Raw genomic sequence first — 20,864 nt, forward strand, 5'->3', positions numbered from 1 at the left:
TACATATTAGAAATGTGGTCAAACTGACCATTTTTCAAATTTAATAGGTATAAAATTGTTCTAATGTTGCCAAATTAAACTTTTTCCAAAAACACTCATCAGTAATTAATGAGCAGCAGAAATGAGCAGTGTTTCATATTAAAAATTATGGTTTTTCCTGAATTTAGCTGAAAATAATTCAAAATTTCAAACTCTCATTAAAGTGCTAACTTTAAGTAATAAAACTTTCATCATTTTTTACTGTAAAACTGTCAAATAAAACATTTATTTTTTTGAGTTAAATTTGAGTATTAAAACAATCATCTTTCAGTTAATTCATTCATTTTTTACTGTCAAACTACAAAAAAAAACAGTCAAAGTTGATGAGATTTACAGTTTTGTAGACAATTCAATCTTTCGACGAGAGACTATTCAGTGAAAAATGTTTTGTAAAATCGAAATATTTCTAAGATTCCTCAATCCGAATAGAGTCTACTGAAACTTCATCTTGAACCATTCCATGTTTTCTTAATTTAACCAAAATGAACAAAATTAAATCAAATTGTGGGATCATCAAGAAAGCGAATCAAAAGTCAGCCAAGTTTTCAAATTATCGGTTTATCAGGACAGTGAGTTGTGAGGTTTATTAGGGGCTAACAGGATGGGGAAGACTTGAATCCTCTGACCTCTAAAAACCAAATTTAAATCCAATTGACTAGTGTTTTTATGTAATTATTTGAAATAAGAACACCGCTTCTAATATTTACTACAGGTGAATGCTAATACTAAAATCAACAGGTAGTAAAGTTACAAATTGTATCGGTCAAACAAAACAAACACTCCCGTCTTTGAATTCAAGGGAATCCACTGAGAAGACCACCAAAGAGCACCCAACGACATCTTCCACGACGGACGGCACTATGTCAATCGTGACAGACATTACGGCCGTCTTTTGATGTCATCCAACATTCTGCGAGAGCCGAGAGTCCGCAATAAAGTACGTTAACATGGTGCAATTAGTTTTGGAATGTAAATAGATTGGCCGAAGGCTTAGGTGTTTCAAATTTAATTTCTCTTGATGACCGTCCAGGGGCGTGCCCCTTTTATAAGTTGGTTCGATAGAGGCGCTATGTTTCAGCACCGCACTGCTATGTCGCTATTTATAGCAATGTTGGCAAAAGTTGGAGACGTTGAGAAGAATCACAAACAAACCGACACAAGTACAAGAGGTAGACAAACTCGGTCTGTCAACGGCGCGAGTATTTTGATTGGAACTCATTTTCTGGCGCCGCAAGTGTATCCAATTAAAAAATTTCTCAGTGATGGATGTTTAGGCTTGAATGAAAATAAAAGTGAACTAAAAGCTACAGCAAAATTAGACTAGCTTAATATTATATGCAAAACTTAGTAAGGTTAGTATAGTAGTACACTAATCTACTGATAGTAAACTAAGAGCACATTTTAAAGACATTTTAAAAACTATTGACTTTTTCTAGAACATGAAGTCCATATTTTTATTTTAGTTTTTTGATATTTGAAGAACAAAAGCGAGTTGAAGAGATATAAACTGGATTGCAAGAGTTCTGAATCTTCAGAAGGTGGTGAGCAGCAGTTTAGTAGCGGTGCAATACAAAAGCAAAATACGAAGTAGTGAAAAGTGATCAAATTAAGTTCCTTTTTCTTGTCAGTCATTATCTGTCCACTCCTGAACAAAAGCATTTTTCATTTATCCTGTCAACATCTTCTCTATTCCTTGCCGACACTCCTCTTTGTTTTGTCATGGGTAAGCAAAGTGACTTTAGTAGTGAAAATTTGAGTTTCAAGTGTTCTGTAGTTATGAGATTAACTCTGTTGAGTTTCACTTATTAAATAACCTGGGGAAAGTGTCCATTTTCGAGTTTAAGTAGCAGCATTTTGATCATTAGAAGGATGGTGTTTGGCACCTAGGACATTCCAGCCTGCAAATTTAGGGATATGAAAACCGCCACTAGGAGAAATTCAAAGTGAACCGTCGTGTAACAAAAGCCTCTCCCCAGCTCGAATTCTCAAATTAGCCTGGGCAAATAGGAAGATAATGTAACGAAATGCTAAATCAAATAGCGCGCGCAATTATTCTGCAACTCTATAGCAGCAGACAACAGAGTATGTTAATTGAACCCCCAGCTTTTCTATTATCCTCCAGCACCCGTTCCCGTTTGGTTATAGTTTCGTTAAACTTTTGTTTCTCGATTACTGTTTGCATTAATTTATGTCTGTGGTTTGTTTTTTCCGCTTAAAAATGAGTGAAATCAATTGTGTAATGCAGATAAGCCGCAGGGTTTTAAATGAAATATTATGTAATTCCTAAATCATTAACAGAGTAGTTTTGATGTTTGCTATCCTCGGGGTAAATGGTTTATACAAAAATACATAAAAGTGAATGAAAACCTCAAAGAACACGTTCAAAGCGACACTAAACTCGATTAAAATTAATTCGGGCTCGATTTGAGTAAACGCCGCATCCAGTTTCGCTCCGGGATTGTGTATTAATTATAGAAAACTTGGACGGAAACTTATTAATTTGAGATTGTTGCCTTTAAAATATTAATGGCTGTGGGCCGGAAGTTTGCGCGCACCGCCCCAGGAATGTTAACTTTCTCAAGATATATAGAAGTAGACGAAGAAGGGTTCGTTTAAGAATTTTTACCGCAATCGATTTCGAGTGGTTGTAAAGCGAGATATTCTGGGTGTGTTGCGCTGCTCTTGACGTTTCGATCCGTTTTATTACACTTACGCACGACACTTTGAGTGGCTACACCTGAACCTCTTCAATGTGTCGAAGCTTTAGATGTTGGTGTCGACGGGGTTCGAATCTCACCAGTGGCGTCCTAAAATTAAACACTCACTTCCAATGTCAGTCAGTGCAGATTTTTTAAAACGCTACAAGACACCTTGACAGCTGAGACCGCACGATTTAATAGGGGAACAACGTTTCGTCGCTTGGTTTTTCGATCATTAGTGTCGCTGTTTGTCAGCGACAAACACATGTTTCAGGTGGGGTGGTAAGTATGACTAATGGCCCTTTCTGATACAGACGAGATACACGTAATATACACAGCTCTAAGTGCAGGAGGGCCGGAATCGATTTTTTCTTTGCCCCTCGAGTGCATTAAGAAACCATGTTTTTTCGTCATATGTGTGAATTTGAGTGCGAATCAATCAATGTTGAAAAGAAAATGAAGACAAATGTGTATACTATTATACAAGGTAGACTTGTATAAGCAGAGTTGTCCAATTGGATCTTCTAAACGGTAAGAACTACAAGGTCAGTTAAATTATACAAAAGTTGTAAAATTTGATGACAAGTAATTATTATGACACCGGATATTGTAACCAGTTTTTGTGATTATTTTGCTAGCTTTTACTCAGTAGATAATAATGTGAGTGCATAAATTTCCCAGTATTCACTAAAACTGACATAATTCAAATTATCTTCTGTTCCTGATGGAATTCCTATAGTTTTTATAATTAAGAACCCCATCAGAGTACTAGCTTAGGCAATGTGGAAAATGTTCAATCTTCTAAAATGTTTCTAAAGGGATGAAAATCAGCAAAATCTTGTTTTCAAGAAGGGTATTATCAACATATTCTTCAAACATTTTCTACAGTTTTCCATAACTCACAAAGCCCATAACTGGTAATAGTTATTTATGGTACTAGTGTGTTATGTTGAAAATAAGTCACGCGAGAAAGATTTATACCACGAGGCCGTTAGGCTGAGTACTATAAATTCTCTAATCTCTAAAAATCTTTCTCTCTAATCTCTAAATGTGACTTGGAAAACATAACACATGAGTGGCATACAATGTTTTATCTACTCCTAGCATGGTAATCATTCATTACATAGCTCATTTTGAGTTACGTAATGAGCGATTTTACCGCACTAGTGCGATATAATCGATTTTATCGCACTAGTGCGATAAAACAACTTTAAATGAAAATTTCTGCTGTAATTGTTTATTGAATTTAAACATAACTTTGATACATTTTTCATATCGCCTTTGACTTGGCAGGCAACAAGCCAGATACCACGTTTGCGGCAGCTTCTTCAATATCTGACGGAAGTTCTTCAGACATGTTCATAACGAAATGCACTTTTAAAAATTTGTGACTGACACTGTTAAATTGTCGCTTAAGTAATATGTGGAAACAAATGGCCACCATAGCAACAACACCAAAACAGTACAGCGTAGATGACAAAATTTAAGGGTAACAATAACTACCCGTAGCAAGCATATACGAGACGTTCCTAAATAGTTCACATTGCACAAAATATGAATTTTCTTCTTACTTTACGCTGCTTCTGATGGTCGTAGATAAAATGTTCTACATCACCCGTGGGTATGGCAAATTAACGTACTCGTGTGATCAACCACAACTCGGTCTACGACCTCGTCGTGGCAACACTCCCACTCGTGACTATAAAAATGCTCATACCCCACTAGTAATGTAAATAACTATTATCTACTACTAGCACGGTAATGATCGATTACCTAGCTTCCTGGGAGTTACGTATTGAGGGATTTACAGTCACTAGTGCGCTAAAGCACCCTAAGAGTAAACCAAAGAGGACCAAGACATTAGAACCGACATGAAATAGAGAACTAAGTGAACAAATACAAGGTTCTAATGCGTCGGGGTCTTTCTAGCACTATCAGCAGCTGTACCGATATGGGAGTGTCTGGTTCCAATGAACCAATGAATTTTACATTGACTGGACCAATTACAAATTCGAATAAATCGTTACCGGTTTTCCTTTAATTTCGATATCAATGTGTACTCTGCTTGTAATAGAAATAAATAAACAGAAATACTACTTTAAATATGAACGTGAGTTATGGATTATAACAACACTAGTGTGCTATTTGAGTTTGACTTGTTGTAGTAGTTTGAGTTACTTGTCTAAAATGACAGTCATAACTGTCATGTGTTGGATAAACTCGATTTTTTTAAAACTTAACTAGTATTCTGGCGTCATACACAAAAGAACTTATTTATGATGGAAAAGTTGAATGAACTGAAACAGAAACATCAATATCCTCTATATGGAATTGAATTTTCAAAATATCAGCAATTCTTTCCTTAGGTTCTTTAATATCTTATTGTTCTATAGTCACCTATTAGGTGATCAAGGATAAGTCTTCCCAATGATGTGTACGAAGTACTTCTTCTTCTTGTGCATATTCCGCATATTATTTCATTAGCCATGACATCTTCTTCCTTTCCATTCCCCTCCTTTCGTCTATCTTCCCCTCCATGATTAGTTACAAGGGTTGGTACTTCGTATTTATATTATGTGTCCTAGATATACGGTTTTTTCTTTTTTTGATCATTACAAATTACGAAGTACAAATTCGTTATATTTTATTCGTCGGGTATGCTTTTCAACATTCAACATAGTGTTTTGGGACTAAATGAATAATGAATAACTTGCAGATTTAAATTAGTAAGTTTCAGTAACTGCAACGTCCACTTTTATTCAGGCGTTCTTTTTAGTAATCTCTTCAGCTGCAACTTAGTATTTTATTTGATTTCCGGTCTACTCTTTTAAAAAGACACAAAACCATAAATTCCCCCCGCTAATGAAGAAAATAAAACCCGTATAATTTCGCCACTGGCGACGTTTGCAGAACTGGAAAATGCCTCGCCCGAAAAAAGATAGTTTTTAATTTTTCGCTAGCTTTTAATTATATCGGCTGCGAGTTAGGAATCCTGCTTTTAAAGTGGCCCTTTCCTTCCAGTGAATCGAGTAATGAGCCCCCGAGATAACTTCCTATCCGGTGAAAAAAACCGTTTTTCTATCCTCCTCTTCGAGCTGTAACGTTACAAATGGAATTAATTCGATTAATGAAAAAGCAACCGGACAAGTAAAAATTGCTATGTCTTGGCGGCTTCAAGATGGAAGAGCGGGGTCGTAAATTCATTCGGTTATAATGTAACTGAGGCCTGTTCATTAACACCCGCCCTCCATAACCTCGCACTTAGGTGGTCGCAGTTAGTTTTCTTTTATGTGCCGGAATTATTGAACAAGCACGCACGTCTTCATTTAGAATGGACTACTTAGTCGTTACACCCAATAGTTGTTTATTACCACTAAAAATACATACATAATTGTCCTTTAATCTTGGAATTTTACTAGTTGACAGTAGCATATGCGTACCATCTGGATTAATTGCAGATTTAATCTATTAAAATACAAATTTTGATAATTTTTACACTATCTGTCTTTTACACAGTGAAAACAGCAAATTTTGATTTGCGACAAAAAAAATGATCTGAAGAACAGTTAAAATGGTTTTCTCGACTATCATTTCTACGAAGTGCAACTTCTTAAGCTTACTATGAATTGTTTTTAACGTGCCAGGACAGCCTCTAGCACCATTTTGTATTGCCAGAGGCCTCTGAAACCTTCTTAAGCTTACTATGAATTGTTTTTAACGTGCCAGAAGCCTCTAGCAGCCATTTTGTATTACCAGAGGCCTCTGAAACCTTCTTAAGTTTACTATGAATTGTTTTTAACGTGCCAGAGGCCTCTGGCAGCCATTTTGAATTGCCAGAGGCCTCTGAAACCTTCTTAAGCTTACTATGAATTGTTTTTAACGTGCCAGAGGCCTCTGGCAGCCATTTTAAATTGCCAGAGGCCTCTGAAACGTTCTTAAGCTTACTATGAATTGTTTTTAACGTGCTAGAAGCCTCTAACAGCCATTTTGTATTGCCAGAGGCCTCTGTAACCTTCTTAAGCTTACTATGAATTGTTTTTAACGTGCCAGAGGCCTCTGGCAGCCATTTTAAATTGCCAGAGGCCTCTGAAACGTTCTTAAGCTTACTATGAATTGTTTTTAACGTGCTAGAAGCCTCTAACAGCCATTTTGTATTGCCAGAGGCCTCTGTAACCTTCTTAAGCTTACTATGAATTGTTTTTAACGTGCCAGAGGCCTCTGGCAGCCATTTTAAATTGCCAGAGGCCTCTGAAACCTTCTTTAGCTTACTATGAATTGTTTTTAACGTTCCAGAGGCCTCTGGCAGCCATTTTGAAATGCCAGAGGCCTCTGAAACGTTCTTAAGCTTACTATGAATTGTGGTTTTTAACGTGCCAGAGGCCTCTGGCAGCCATTTTGAATTGCCATAGGCCTCTGAAACCTTCTTAAGCTTACTATGAATTGTGTTTTAACGTGCCAGAAGCCTCTAGCAGCCATTTTGTATTGCCAGAGGCCCTCTGAAACCTTCTTAAAGCTTACTATGAATTGTTTTAACGTGCCAGAGGCCTCTGGCAGCCATTAAGATGGATAGCCTAGCTTGTAATAAACGCGTGCGTAAATTTCAATATGGCGGAGCACTTGATGATGTAACCGCCGGGAAAAAAATGAACCATAGATTAGGATAGGTTAGTTATTATAATTTAAAAGTGTTAAAGATCACTTAAGTATTGTTGTGTTGATTGGTTTATAACAAATGCATCTATTTAAAAAAAACTAAAAACAAAAATTGTTACACAAAGTTATCCGTTCTTGTATTGTGATTTTTGTGTGTTTGATGAGCATTTCATATTTTTTTTCAGTCTAAGTTTTATTAAGTTATTCTTGAATTGAATGAAACATTCGTTTGTTTTACGTACTTGTAACATTAAGGCTCCGCCACTGAATGTAAATCCCCACCACTTGTCGACTTAAAGCGCATTTTGTTGGTCAAGTTTATTTATCCCGTCTTGTTCGACAACTAACACACAAAGTCCACCGGAGACCATAATTTAATGGCCATCGAAGATCACGACCGCTTTGTATGTTGTTGGTATAGCATCGAAATATTTTAATCCACGACTCTTTGATTCTTTATCTCGCCACGGGGTTAATTTTATACCGAGGTTCTGATACGAGACCAGAGGAATTTATTGGGTTTGATGTGAAACGCATTCCTGGTCTTTATTCCTCTAGAATCAATTATTACCTAACGGTTTACTTCGTGCCGTCGAATTGTTAGAAAAAGTTGTTGTTTACTCGTAATGCTGTTCGTTTCCGGCAAATTAATGAATTTACCAAGAAAAATTAAAAATATTTGACGTGCCTTGTATGGTTTTTGGGAGTATTTTTCGAAAAGTTTTAAACGAAAATTGTTGTTGTTTGCACTTTACAAAACCCAAGAATTTATTATAGTCTAGAGTATGTCCAGTATTTGCGTATATTACAGCAATTGTTAATTGATAAATCTAAAGATGAATAGTTAAGCGGTGTAATAGGAACTATCGCACAGGAACTCTCCCTTTTAGATTAGGTTGCATTTTTTGTACTAACGAAAAATCTTGGAGACTACACTCGCGAGAATGGAACATCCTGTATAAGCTCTAATTTTATCTTAGAGATCTTATTAATTCCCATACTTTCACACTAGAAATGCGTCGAAGATGTCTTAATTTAAGTCACAACTTTGGTAGTTTCTTTAAGCATCAGAACTCAATTTATCCGAATTACCCCTCAATTTAGTTTGTTTGATAAACGAACAACTGGACGTCTCTACACCCTTAATAATCGCTAGCCGTCAGCTTCTGTCCTTGTTGAGCTTAAAGGATTTAAGTAAATGGACAGAACGCGACGACAAAATGTTGTAGGAAGATAATTCAGTTGTTTTTGAGGTTATAAAATGACAATTTAGGACACTTCCTACTAAGTTGGGTACATTTTTAAGATGCCAACAATAATAACTCTAAATGTCTGCAAGCATGACTATTTAATTTCCTAATTTTAGTACAGCTTTTAAAATTTAAATTATAAAATAAGTCACCTTAATAATAAAGACAATTTCGAGTCCAAATCATTTACATAACTCATGGCGTTTCGTGCAGGATTCCGCCAGGACCTGGATAAAACGCTAAACCGCTAGTAGATAACGCCGGAAACAGATAACAAACACATCCGAGTCGAGGAAAAAGGTGCTATTTTACTATTCGGTGCAAGTTTTTGGTCGCGATTTTCTTGCTAGACCCCCCGGAGAACTGAACATATACGCCATGCAGACCGCGAAAACCCCAGTTTTCCTCCCTAGACGACGAAAGCTGCAGGATATTCTAGTTCTAAGAGTGTTTTGAAAATTTAATGAGTGCCGCACAAAGTTGTATGTGCCTATTTAGGAAATGATTCCTCTAAGGTTTTGGTTTAGTGGTGGATTAAGGGCTATGTTATTAAAGGGCTGTTAATTTTATCAGGAGGATTATTTTCAAGGATATGTGGATAATTTTGTAGGTAGTAAGAAGAACCTTGTTCAAAAGAATGAAGATTAAGGACAAGGTTTAAAGAGAAGCGAGTTGAACATTTTTGTAAACGATAATTTTTGAAGTATTTTGAGAACCATTATCAGTTTATTTTTTCTTAAAGGACCTGATTTTCTGTTTTCTTTTTAATAGGCGCATTTTGCCAATTTTTTGTTTTTGAAACCAAACCTCACCCAATATTTTTCTGATCCAAAAAGGTTGTATGTCGTTCGACTATTTCTTCAAAATAACAATTTGCCCTCAGTTGAGTTTTTAACTTTTTTGGAAATATGTTGCAAATCACGTTTTTAAGTACGTTTTCTATTGTAAAAAACTAAAATTTGATTTATCACTGTTGCAAGCACTTTTTAGTTAAACAGTTTAGAAGATATCTTACAGTTTTTCTGTTTCAATTTTGTATCAAAGTTAATAAAATGGATCACACAGAAAATATAGGAATTTCGACAGTGGTTACGTTTGTTTTTGCTCCGACTGCTTTTTGTCATCACTGCATCAGCGAAAGAGTAATATCACGTGACACACAAAAGTTTTAAAAACATTTTATATTTTATAAGACCTTTTCAGTGACATTTAAAGGATCACCACCGTGAGTACAAACAAACTCAAAACAACTTTGTTTATTGCAGAATGTTTTTTCATTGTTGCTGTGTATTAACTGGATCATCCTGTATATTACACTGTTCATTTTTTACGTATTTTTTATATTATAAAAATTGAATACAAAAAGCTAATTTCCTAACTATCAAAAGATAAGATTTTATCTCAAAAATATTACACCATAAAAGCTTGTTTCATGAATAAATTTTGTTGTCCTTCTGGGGTTTTCTGTTATTTAAAATTTAACCGGAGGGTAGTTACCAAAGAAACAGACTAATCTTGCATTGTCAAATAAACAAAATTCTCTTATGTCCGGATAGTGGTTTTTCACATGAACTACATTGCTGTCAATCTGACGTTTCCTTAGAGCCTGGAAACTTGACATTGAATGGGCCATAATAATGTTTAATTTTGTCAATAAAACACCATAATTAACACCCGATTAAGTAGGGTGAACTGTCAAGTTGTCCCAAAAAGATAATTATAATAACAATAACAGCTCCCATTCTAAACACTCTCGTCAAGAGTTTTACGGCATTCTTCCGGTACAACACACTAGCACTTAGATAAATAGGGCTTTTAGCACTTCACAGTTTTATCACTGGTAAAGTACAACTGAAACCATTTAAGGCAAACACGAGGCCGAGCAATCGCGTCGTTATTTATTTGTTTGTGCCTTCGGCCCTAAGACAACATTCGTTATACAGCTAACGAGCGATTTACTTGAAAGTTTGTTGTCGGTTTGCATTTCGGTGTTGTCTTTACTAATCGGGACGAAAATAAACCGATTTGTCAGTTTCGTTCGATTTTTCACTGTTTTGGACCACCCCTTTCTGCGACTGTCAGACCCGCTGATGATTTGATCGTAAAGTGAGTTAAATAATAAATATTTAAAGCCCTTCAATCGATCTGTCTAGAGCCCTGCCCGAAGCCTTTTGTCCCTTTAAAAGAATCGAATTTTAAATTCGTCATATTTTAATCACGAGCTTTTAAAACGCCAAAGGGTGAAGTGTTAGGATTAGTTATATGGAAAAACTCTCTTCTTCCGGAAAGATTATAATACCTCCATTATTGTGAATATCTTCTTTTATTGACCGTTAAGTACCTACTTAGCAATTCAAAGATAATATTCCTCGTGTAACACGACTACTTTTGGTACAAAACACCCAGTGGAGCAATGATGGGAAAATAAGACTGAAAGTAAAAAAATAAAACTAGTTAAAGTGAAAGCAATTAAAAATAGAAAAACACAAAGATAAAGTGAAAAAAGAAAATTACGAAAAAGATATAGTACCCAACGAAAAAGAAAAAAATGAACAAAAACTAAATGAAACTTATAATAAACAGCCAATTATAGATTGAAATCAAAGATAATAGTTTTCAGTACTATGGTACTTAAATCACTTGCAATGTTGTCGAGTTTTGTCAAGTTGTAGTGAAACAAGGGTTGGTCGAATTTTATATAACGGTCGCCCTACTATTATATTTTGTCTACTACACCCGGCAACACTGTCAAAACTATCGCCATTACTGTCAAAATGGAACCAGCCCGCGCTGCTAATAATTTATTTCTGGGTTATAAACAATCCTTTAAGCGTCCTAGTCCATTGTTTGGAGGGTAGAAAGTTTCCGATTTGTCCTTAATAATATTTCAATAACTTTGGTAACGAGACTTTTCGCTCAGAAAGTGGAAAAGATTTATGTAAAAACTTATCCGGAACCATTTCCTTTGGAAGGAAAAAAGAAGTCCTAAAAGGGCCGCGCCATTATACCGGCGATTTCTTTGAGAATCTGCATTTTATTGTCAAATTTATGAGGCACTAAAGCCGGTCCTAGATGGGAACTAACTTCCCGGAGGTATTAATAATAAGGAGGATTTGGCGCCATACGTTATAATCAAACGGCGATAAAGGGTGACTGTTTGGAGGTCGATTTTGTTTGGGACGCAAGCACTCCATTTTTTTACACCAGATGGTCTCTGACTTCTTGAAAAATTTGAATAAATTATGCAACCAGGTAAACGGGATTTTTCATTCTGCTCCTTATTCTCATGCATACGGTTAACGTTCTACATAGTGTAGTACCGAGCCTCAGTTTTACCCTCATAGAATATTAAAAGCTGCCCGCGGCACGAACAAAGTTTCCCAGATTATTTAGCGTCATGTAAACGTCCAGATAACGACTTTTTACGAGTTATTTTAACGGATTATTTAAATTTTTGTGACTACTGGAATTATATGACTTGAATAATTTAGGACTTTCCTCGTTTTGTTTGCTTTAATACGACTCGTAAATTTTTTAACGTGCCTAAAACGATTTTGCTGCTGGAATTCGTTAATTATGATGCTGACATGGCTACACTAACGGGAAAAGTGTTCAAGAGAGTGAAATATCAATACTGTAATCAAATAAAATGTATCGATGAAGTGACTGTTTCTAGTAATTTTTTTTGAATTATTGATACTGATTTAATAATTTTAAGAAATATGTTTTTGTTTTATTTATACTTATTATCAAGTTACAAGAACGTTCTGAACAAAACAGTTGAGATTGCATCTTTCCACCCTGGATAAAAACAACCAAGAAACACCACCAAAAAATCGTTGTCATTTAGCTTGAATAAGTGATCTGAAGAAAGAAATAAAAATTTAATTTTTTTCGGCCATTTTTAAAATTAAATATCTCAGCAAGGAGACAGCAAAGCAAAAAAGACCCCCTCTAAATAACTTTTACGGAACCTGTATATCTTCAAATAACCGTAGTGGTGGAGTTTGAAACACACAGACACTCTGTATACAGGGTGAAGCACGATAAAACGCTGCGTTTCATTATAAAAAAATAGCAAGTATCAAAATTTTGAACACTTGGCAGCATGGAGAAAACGTACCTAAAATGTGTTTCAAGATGGCATTACTTTTGATTTTACCGAAAGTAGATAACTCAATGAATGACCAGCTAGCAAGCTTGCTTATTTTAAATGTTATGTTTTGGATTTAACATCAAATTCTAGTCACCAACTTGTCTCAACAAAACATCAATTTAAAACATTACTAACTCGAATTTTGCTACTTTTCTTCCATTTAACTGAAACTTACATATAGTATTATAATAGTAAATTCTTTATCTGACACCCTGTAAATTTATTTTGTAATAATTTATGAAAAAGACTTCAAAAAAAGGAAATATAGAAAAAATGTACAAATCGTCAAGCACATTATTAGGTTCTGTTCGCAGAGGCACTCCCTGACCGGTTTCCAACTCAGAAACAGTAAATGTCAAGTTTCATTGGTTGAATGCTCACGTGACTATGACGTTTTCTGACTTTTGGCCAATGGATTGTCGCCTATTTCTCTGATTACTAGTTGGAGATTCCCTCTGCAAACAGACCTATTATTACCCATTTTCAGTTTTAATGGTCACATGTCTATCACACATTACGCTATCGTCGTATACATCGTTGAATAGCATATCAAAATACATTTTCTATAAAAACAAAAATATCAGCCTCGCAATTTGGATATTGAACGACCAATTTTTCATATTAATCAAAGTTTTTCGAAATGATGAAAGAATAAGCTGTTCAGCTTTGAAGATTCCATCAAAATCCGATAGGAATTATCAGAAGAAACTTAAGTATCTTATTGTTTTTAATGAGCATTTATATCCCTATTTATTACGACGTTAATCTAGTTGTAAAGAGCGTTCCCTGGTACTCAATTACCATTAGAAAAGTTGATAACTAATTAGTCAGAAGCGACTTATTTCCTATTTTCTCGCCCGCATTTCCTCCAATAAAACTGCCACGAGGCCAGATAACGCTTCCTCGTTCCATTAACAGACCCTTCTAATTTAATAAAACTATTTTTGTAATAACAGAAAAGTTTCTTTTGCGAAGTTCGCGGCACAAATTAAAGTTCCTCTCGTCCTTTCTGCGTATCAGTTTCGAAGCCGAAGGGCTAAAAGTTTTCCGTCTTGTTATACGGACACCTTTTTTGTTTGATTTTTTTTTTAAATTAATAAGGCCATTAGAGACTTTTAGTTCGTATTATTATTTTATTTGACTCAGATGCAGAATATTACAAGGAATTTTTTAAATTGGTTTACATAAGTAAGGAGAGTGTTTGAATGATTTTTAAACAAGTTCTTTATTTTATTTTGTTTGGGAACTAAAGGTATAAATGCCACAGTATTACATTAATTAAATAGGACAAAAGGTCACTCAATAGAAAAACTTAAACTAGACGATGACCGATGATAGACCATCCATTGATCATTTATCAGAGATTTAACACTATTAACCACTTCCACCCTGTAAGTGGGACGCCATCCTATAAATCATCGTTATTATGATTGATGTGACTGAAAATTGTTTGGAATATATTCAGTGTGTTGAAACAGGTGCCTCATACAAATAACGAGAAGGATTTATATTATATGGAGAAAAGGGTTGTTTGATGAAAAAAATCAATTATGCGAGCGTAACCATGTGTTAACAACCACCCCGTATATGTATGGTACCCCGAAAGTCAATTAATATCAAACCCCTAGCGTTCGCGTGCACCTCCTCGCAAAAAAAAGAAAAAGCACCTGGTGCCATTGTTTATGGGGCGCAATGGAGCGAAAACTTTTGGGGCACTACTAATAACACCCGCCACCAGGGGGTAGTTTTTTTTAAGGGTCGTCCACATTCTCCAAGTTTTTTTTAACCCTATACAGAGTGTTTTAAACTAATAGGCGATAAATTGAAGTCTAGAGGGGTCAGTTTACGTATTATCGGGTTAGGAGATTTTGCTACCATAGTCCACAACCACTGTTCAATCTAAGGTTAAATGATTTTACTACTTATGATTTTGAAAAAGAAGAAAGACATTCTAAGGATATGGAAATGACGTTTTAGACGAAACACAAATAAAGTGTGTTTTCCGAAAATTTGACATTTGACTGTGCGATAAATCAATGGTAAATTATATAAAGTCGTTTCTCGAAATGTTATTGTGTCATATTTACAGCTCTAGCAGAATTGTATTTTTTCTATTTTTCTTGTAGATTGTTTTTATTTTTTTATCTGGTTTATTTCCAAAATATCCTTAAATAGTCCAATTGCTCGTAGATTCAAGAAAAATAAATATTATAAAAACAAACTTCTAAGATTTGCAAATTTCACCATTACTGTCATACGATAAGTTTTAAAGGAAATTGGTTTTAATTGCCTAAAGGCAACCTTATCAACTTACGTTGAGGTAAATGTCAACTTTTTTGACAAGAAAATAAAAAAGATAAGTTAAACATTTTTTAATTAAGCAGAATATAATTCTGCTGCAACAACTTCCTCAATTAGCATTGTGATATATTATTAATGTTGAAGAAACCCTTGTACGAGTAGTAGTAAAGAATTAAAAACTTCAACAAAACTAGGTATATTTTATACAAAATATAATAAACATGTCTAAACAATCTTGCATATGACAAAAAGGTAGCTTATTCAACAATTTGTTGTCATAATATACCTAAACCATCTAGAACCTAAGTAACTGGTAATATAACGAAAATGTCATGTTGCAATGCCATTTTCACTAAAATTTTTGATAATGGATTATTTAAAAGTACCATCACGATTTCTGCTTATTCTACACAAACGATCGTCATTTAAACGGGCTGTTAAAAGCATCTTAATCTAGATTTTGCATGACGTGAGGATTTATCTGGTCGGCCTTCATAGAAAACGAAATCCCCGGGCCCGTCACTTTTGATTTGAATTTAAATCGAATTTTTTCAGTTTTTTTCTCATACTGAGGCGCAGAGCCAAACATCGTTTTGATGTATGGCATTTCGCTGGCGTTTCTTTTATACAAATAATTTTCCGACCCATTTTACATAGTTTCCACTTCTGCGCCCGAAAAATCGGACGGGATATATCAAAATCTCGACAAGAAAACCGGCGGAGAAAGCGGAAAATAAATAGAGATATAAACAAGGGCCGGGTTTTTGGTGGGGTATGTTCGCATGTTGTTTTATTAATATTTTTCTACTCGTGTGTTTTTTTCATATAAACGCAGCTTGTGTATACGGATACAAACAAAGACCCTTCAGGGCTTGTCTGAGGGTACAAAACACCAAGGGTCAGCGATGCCATCGCCGTCGATAAATTAATCGCTACATTAATAAACACATAATAAAATTCCGACCTTTCAGGTCCTGACCAAGGCAGGATTTTTCCTTCGCCCTAAATTAGTTTTTAATGCCCTTTCCACATCGCTCGTGTTCCAGGGGCAAAGGGCCTTTTAGTAGACGCAAATGAGTTTTTCACCCTTTTCAACGTCCGTCCTTTTCGCGTAATAAGACGTCATAAATTTGTTGCGAATTTTAGGTTCGGTAATAATTTTGAATTTTTTTTTGTTGTAAAAGTGGAGGTTTATGGATCAGCATCTAAAAAGCTGTTGCTTTAGATGCTTGAAGCGTTGATTTTGTAAAAAGATTCACATTTGATATAAGCTAACATGTAAAAGTACTCGTTTTTTAAACTCCGACTATTTCATAAAACATTCAAAAGACTTTTTGCCACAAGGGCCTAAGGGCTCCAATAAAAAATGTCTTGCGTCCTATGAATTTTATTCCACACTCTCGCCTCCTAAACTTTATTGACCATTTCGGTGCATGAATCTGCATAACCACGTTTCTTCGAGGCGACAAATTCGAGGTCCTTTTAGCTCACGGCCAATTTGGCCCTTTTGACGTTTAAGGGCGATTTAAAATTGCTTGCGTGCCAGTGAAAGGGAACGAACCAGAAAGCGAATGAGATTCGTTTGAAAACTGATATTTGACGATCCAAGTTCAGTAAATAGTGTGTTAGTAAGTTAGTGTGTAAATATTTGGTTTCATTAGAGTAGTGTTTCGACCTTTTCTGATATGTATCCACTAATAATTAATCTAGGCTATGCTAATATTGAAAATAATTTTAGTGGTTTATTGAGATAAAAACTAGGCAAAGTCCGGACAAAAATGAGTCTCCGGACACACCGCACGTAAACACGACTCGGCCCAAAATGGTGGCCGTGCATCAAAAAGACAGAACAAAGTCCGGTGACAAATAGTTATCAGCGACCCGTGCGGATTATAAACTTTCAGTCGTTAATCCGCGACACCCTCCGAACAATCGGATCGGAACATGGGAAAACCGGCCAAATCGACTGATTGATCGGTACAATTTTTCTGCAGTCGGTCGGCTTGTAACCGTTTAATTTAATCCGACCCCGAGTTATTTACGAGAGAAGGTTTCGGATGCTAATTCAATGAAGCTGACGAGAAAAAACGTCCCGCTCAATTTCACTGGCGCAGTGAACGAGCGCAAACACAGAGGGGCTTAATAATAAAAAAAGAAAAAAAAACGAAACCAAGGAGTCTCTAAGGAGTCCTAAATAAATAGATTCTGACTGATTGCCCTACACTCGCAGAGGCGCTATGAAGGAGAGGTTTTTTTGTTGGTTCTGAGTAAATCCTAGTTGAATTTGCTGATTACCACTTTTTTAAATGAGAGTAGCAAGCCTAAGAAGTAATGAAAATAAGTTACCAATTTAATGTTGTAACAACTTAATAACGAATTCTAAACCATCATCCAGTAGAATGACAAAATAATGTAATAACTAGAAAATAGTTTAAGTCAAATATAGTTAAATTCAAAATATTTACTTATTTTTGGTTTTTTAAACTTCACTTTTTTCCAGACAAACTGTGCCAACCTTGAAAAGATTTGAGTGATCACCAAAAATAGAATCAGTTACATTCCTATTCGGTATTTATGCATATACCAGCGAGTGTCATAACAATTATTCAAATAAGTCTCTTATCTGTAGCAACCGATCGTTTCTGCTACGTCTAAAAATTTTGAATAATGCATTTTCGAATTAAATGCGCTGGACGGAGAGTTTCAATAGAATAATCACTCAGTTCACCCGATTTAAGTACATTTTATTTTTTTTGTGAGGAAAATACTTAATATAGTACCAAAAATATATTGTCCATGTCTGAATGGATAATTGCAATTAATTATTAGCAATTACTGCGGTTTGTTAGACACCCATTTAGTTTAGGAAGTTTAGTTTTTGAACAAATCATCAAAGTTTTTGGTTCATGAAAGTATTGAAGTGAAACAAAAACATTCTTAATGGAAAGATTGCCTTAGAATGTTTTTATTTACTTCAATAAATGAAACAAAAAATATTCTGAGGTGTTTTCAAAATGGTCCGAATTTTAAAAACGTTTTGGCTGCCGGTGGTCAAAACTCCGCTTTAAAAATTTAAAAATTCTTAGTACTTCCCGAGATATCCGAAAAAACCGAAATTTTGGAAATTACTCTTTATTTTTTTTGCTAATTTATTTTATAAGATAACTGAAAACAATAAAACACTTTATAATTGTCACTTTTCCTCCTCTACAACGTGATAATATCAAATTTCAGTTCCTACGTTTCGGTTTTTAGTTACCATCATAATGCGCTCATAAGAAAAAAAGTTGATGATGGTAACTAAAAAACGAAACGTCAAATATTAAAAATGATAATGCCTCGTTGTAAAGGAGGAAAAGTGACAATGGTAAAGTGTTATTTGTATTCAGTTATCTTATCAAATAAATTAGTAAAAAATAAAAACTAATTTTCAAAATTTCGATTTTTTTGAATATCTCCGGAAGTACTAAGAATTTTTAAATTTTTAAAGCGGCATTTTACCCGACTCCTAATTGCTCAATTTTGCCCCAATTCAAACTTTCTTGTATCTGTATTTTCTAGCCTCGTAAAACGGACACCCTGTATATAAAGCGGTTAAAATCAAAAATATTTAAGTGACTTTTTTGCAAAAAAAATCGATTTAACGCACTTTAGAAATATGAAACGGCTTATAAGCCGTGGTCCAATGGAATTACTTCCTGACGTTTCGTCCACGTCTGCGGCGGACCACGGCTTATAAGTCCGGATAACTTTTATATTTCAGTTTTGACCGGCCGTGAAAGCCTTTATAGTTTGATAAAATGCACTTTTCCCTACTTAATTGGTGTTTTTGCTGTTTTCATTTAGTTTATTGTTAAGTTAAATTTTAGAATTTTTATCTTGGTATTTACATAAAGATTGAGAGTTTGATGTGAAGTACAAGGTAGGTTGAAGATAGAGCAAAACGGTTTACATGTTCCTATATTACTTTTTTAAGATCTATCTTATTATGGTATTTTCAAAATTTTCAAAAAAACACTCAAAATTTGAGTTTTTTAAAGATAGATCTTAGAAAGTGAGACAAGAAAATGTAAACCATTTTGCTATAGCTTCAACCGTTAGCTTGCTACAGCCTTAAAAATTTCCATATTTAATAGTCAATATCTCGAACTTGTACCGTTCAACCCTTAAACATTTTGCAGTTATTCACTTAAACCCTGTATATTATTTCAATAAAATCCTACATTACTACAAAGCCCGTTTCAACTTATTTGTCTGCCCAACAATTCACCATTTATAATTTACACAAAACGTCGGACCGGCTAGAACAAAACCTTAATTTGTACATTGTCGTTAACGAATTCATTCCACTGTCACGTTTTCATTTTCCGTTTTCTCCTTCTTCGAACGCAAACGAACAAATATTAAATAGATTCCGCTGTCTGTCTCTATTCATCTTTTGCTTTATCAAAATATTATTTTCGGGCGGATTCACGGACGCCGTAATTAATAACGGGAATTGTGTCGGGATATTAACAAAACAAACCTTAATTAAACAGAAGCGGTCGAAAAAACGAGTTTCCACCTTTCCGTGATTGGAATGCGCGTAGACACACCAAAAGAGGATTCTTTTCGCATTTAAACGGGAAATTCCAGAAAATTAATCCCGCGTCACCGATTGAATTATCGAATCGTAGCTATTGAATTAAACGTGGCCCTATTAGGACAAATGGAACATCCAATTTGAATATTCACAATTTCGAGGGTAATTTGTTTAAAAACAAACTAACAACGCCATTGTGTGATAATAATCGACTTGAAACGGTCATTGGCCATGGCGGCCGAATGTCGCATTATAATGTTAATAATCGAGTTTAGAGTGAATTTAACTGGCATTGTTAACCATTAATCGTTGAATAACAAATGTGACCTTTTAGATAGAAGAGGTGAGGAACGATTATTTTGCCGTAAAATTATGGTCATCCATCATTAATGACGTTCTGCGAATATAAACATGTGTTTGTGTGTTGCGGACAAATTAACGTTATCCCAACAGGAGGGCGGTTTATTTGAAAACCCTAACTTGACTGTTTTAGTAAGTACCTCTCTGTCGAGCAGTTTCGTTTTTTCAGAACCACTTTATTTACTCGCCCTCACCGTCTACCCTAACAAGCAAAAAGTAAAATATTCCGACAGCCTATACGTTTCGAGGGGGCAAAGGATAAATAAAAAGCCGCCGGCCTAAACCATGTTAAACTGGACACCGACAAGATTATACGGACTTTTTTATTGCCTCGAAGAAATTACGAGCGGCAGACAAATTTGGAAGGCTTTTAATAAAACGTGTGTCGTAAACTTTCAGGTTATGCACGGTTTTTGTGTGGAGAATTTTACGTTTTTGAGGGAGGAGAGTGAAAGGTAATAATTTAATTCGGTCACAGCTCTCGTAAACACAATAAATTTTAGCCAGATAAAAACTAAAAAGTTTTTATTTGGAATTATGAAAACGTGTGTGTGTCATAGACATGTTTGTTATGTTGTGTTAATGTTTTAATTAGGTATTTGATTTCAAATTACAAATTCAACGTTTTGAACCATCGAGTTGATACAGGGTGTTGCATTTTAGTTGTCTTTGGATGTACAGGGTCTTTCCTGTATGTAATTAGTTTAAAAAGTTGAATCAAAAATTAGTACCAAAATATTCCTAACCTTCAAATAGAAGAGCTACAGCCAATAATGGTGTTTTTTCTAATGGATCACCCGGTATATTTAACTATTTTTAGAATG

General features: G+C 35.0%; 1 protein-coding gene across 3 annotated transcripts in view; it reads left to right on the forward strand.

Moving 5' to 3' along the window:
• Positions 1-20,864, forward strand: part of LOC145733459 (uncharacterized) — a 278,672-nt gene that overhangs the window by 201,406 nt on the left and 56,402 nt on the right. The window lies entirely within an intron of this gene.

Source organism: Ips typographus, linkage group LG1 (assembly GCF_016097725.1).
Source record: "Ips typographus isolate SLU linkage group LG1, UJ_Ityp_2.0, whole genome shotgun sequence".
NCBI classification, from domain to species: Eukaryota; Metazoa; Arthropoda; class Insecta; order Coleoptera; family Curculionidae; genus Ips; species Ips typographus.